Source organism: Schistocerca cancellata, chromosome 2, assembly GCF_023864275.1.
Source record: "Schistocerca cancellata isolate TAMUIC-IGC-003103 chromosome 2, iqSchCanc2.1, whole genome shotgun sequence".
NCBI classification, from domain to species: domain Eukaryota; kingdom Metazoa; phylum Arthropoda; class Insecta; order Orthoptera; family Acrididae; genus Schistocerca; species Schistocerca cancellata.
In genome coordinates this window covers 773,011,956-773,015,276 of record NC_064627.1, presented here as the reverse complement: position 1 = coordinate 773,015,276, position 3,321 = coordinate 773,011,956, and positions in this window count along the sequence as shown.

Sequence of the window (3,321 nt, the reverse complement as noted above, 5' to 3'; positions counted from 1 at the left end):
AAAAATTCACAATTTTGGAAATCCGCAAGAGCTCTCTGAGTATTTTCATTACGCTTTGACTCTGACCTTAGTGTTATTTTACGAGCAGCCGTGCCGCACGTTCAGTGTAGACCTGTTTTAAGCCGCTTTCCGGTAGACTGCGTTTGAACTTAATCTCGCTGACTACCGCGTTCACGGGTACGAGTAAACAGTGTGGGCTCGCTCACCTTGCACTCCATGGCTGCGGTGGTGTCGGCTGGTTTCTGACCGCCGTCTACCCGCTGCTGCTTATATAGTCACACCCGCGGCGCCGGGGCGTTAGCCCGGACCTGAATCACTTCTGCCATTCTCCACACAATGCTTGACCCCATTCACATTTTTCGCCAGCTTATCTCTAGTGCGGACGGAGACAGCTGTCGTGCACCTGCTAGGAAACTTGCGTGAGGAATTTAGTGATACAATAGAAAAGTAACCGTTTTGATTAGCGCCACCGGATTACTTACAGTGGATGAAAGAGTCAGAAGTTTAGAACTGTTTTCAGGCTACCCTGCGCGTTGCTGAGGGTTCTTCTGTTGGTGCACACCCTTTTGGTAAGGTGTCGTTACTTTCACACTTTCGTTGACAAGAAACAACAGGTCAAAGCATTTCGTCCGGCAATCAGTGATACTCCGTACTCAAGGAACGATAGTGCTAAAGTAATTATTATTATTACCGTGCGACTCGTTCCGTCAACAAGAAACTCTGTGATCGTTTCTAATTGATTTTTAAATTGTCTTCTTGACGCCTTATTTAACTATTAGTTACAGGAAAACGGTTTTATTGCCCACTAAAAAATGACAACATTTTCGAGGAAGTATTGAATAATTTTTTCCTACAGAATACTTCTCTCGTTTTGGCAAATATTTTGTTTTTTAAGGCAGTTGTACACGACTGTGATACCTGACACGAAGAAATTAACAAATTTTCTGTCAAACATTGGCGCAGCCGCTGTTGATATGAAATATAAATTAGTTGTAACGTATGGCAGCAAACAGCCACAACTTTGTTTTAAATTTCTGCGTTTGAAAACATCTTGCGAATATACGAGGGTAATCCCAAAAGTAAGGTCTCCTATTTTTTTATAAGTACAGAACTCTGTTTGTGTGGCAGTTGGTCACACTGTTATGAAGAGTGCTTCACGCACTGTGTGTAAATATGCGCACGCAGCGCTGAGGCGCTCAGTCTTGGCTTGGCAGCCGTTGAGAATGGAGTTCCCGTTGGATGTTACCGCCAAGTGCGAAATGCGTGCAGTTATTCGGTTTTTGAACGCAAAGGGCACTGCGCCGATTGAAATCCATCGCCAATTGACGGAAATGTATGGTGAGTCGTGCATGGATGTCAAAAATGTTCGTAAGTGGTGTAGAGAGTTTGCAGCTGGTCGGACCGAAATTCACGACGAACAAAGGAGCGGGAGACCGTCAGTTTCTGAGGAGATAGTGTTGAAGGTTGAGCAAAGGATGCGTGAAGATCGGCGGATCATCCTGGATTATCTCTGCACGTTGGTTCCTGAGGTTTCCCGAAGCACCGCTCACAGAATTTTAACGGAAGCATTGAACTACCGGAAGGTGTGCGCAAGATGGGTGCCACGCATGCTGACTGTTGACCACATGCGGCAAGAGTTGATGCTTCCCGAGCGTTTCTTCACCGCCTTGCAGCCGAACAGGACAACTTTGTGGACTTAATTGTCACGGGTGACGAAGCCTGGGCATATCACTGTACATCTGAGACAAGGCAACAATCACGCCAGTGGCGGCATCCTTCTTCGCCGAAGCCGCGGAAATTCAGACAAACACAGTTTGCCGGTAAAGTCGTGACAACCGCTTTTTGGGATCGGAAAGGGGTATTGCTGGTCGACTTTATGCCCACTGGGACCACAATTAACGCTGACAGGTACTGCGAAACGCTGAAAAAACTCAAACGGGCAATTCAGACCAGGAGAAGAGGAGTGTTGAGCAAGGACGTACACATTCTCCATGACAACTCTCGCCCACACATGGCTCGGCAAACCGTTGCTCTCCTGCAACAGTTTCAGTGGAACATAATCACCCACCCACCCTATAGCCCTGACTTGAGGCCCAGTGACTATCACCTGTTCCCTAGGTTAAAAGAACATTTGACTGGAAAGCGGTTCAAGTCCGACGACGAGGTGAAAGAAGAGGTTCATAACTTTCTGTACAGCATGGCGGCGAGCTGGTATGACATGGGCATACAAAAACTGCCACAGCGTCTACAAAAATGCACCGACAGAAATGGTGATTATGTCGAAAAATAGCTAAATGTTCAAGAACTGAACTGATGTAAACCATTGTAGAAATAAACAGGTCTATGTACTTATAAGATACCTTACTTTTGGGATTAGCCTCGTAATAATCGAAAATGAAGCTTCTGTTTCAACAATCGTAAAAACGTAAAATGTTTCTCATATTTATTTTTTTGTTGTTCCAGCACTTAAAAATATTCGCGGCCTTTATAACGATGGTGGTTCAGGGCGTTCAGCAGCATGATTATCGTAGTACCTCGTAGCATAGATAATCAGGCACAGTAACCTCAACCTCCAGCACTTGTGTCTTAGGCAACTGTTCTCCTTATTTTTTATATAAGACTTTGTCATGAGTGCATACTCGAATGATATACTACATTGTAAGATAAGTTAATGTTTTCCATTGTGGTTAGTTTTACGTACGTGACAATAGATTTTTTTGCAACGCGGAAAGAAGTCATCTCCAGTCGTTTAACGCCAGTATTTATCATTGTTTACACGTAGTAGTTTCCATATTCACTTCTCTGTCAGATTATACAACCATGACTAAAATAAGTACTCCTGTTAAAAAAAATGTAAGTTTCTACACATATCAAAAAAGTTTTGCATCATCTCGGCTCCGAGAATTCCAGAACCCGTACATAAAATTGGAATAGAGATCAACATAAGGCCGGCCGAAGTCGCCGTGCGGTTAAAGGCGCTGCAGTCTGGAACCGTAAGACCGCTACGGTCGCAGGTTCGAATCCTGCCTCGGGCATGGAAGTTTGTGATGTCCTTAGGTTAGTTAGGTTTAACTAGTTCTAAGGTCTAGGGGACTAATGACCTCAGCAGTTGAGTTCCATAGTGCTCAGAGCCATTTGAACCATTTTTTTGATCAACATAAACATCATTTCCACCCTTTTTATAGCTCATGAAAACCACACATTGCATGTTGTACCACCATACACGCATTGGCTAGCACACTGGACTCTCATTCGGGAGGACGACGGTTCAATCCCGCGTCCGACCATCCTGATTTAGGTTTTCCGTGATTTCCCTAAATC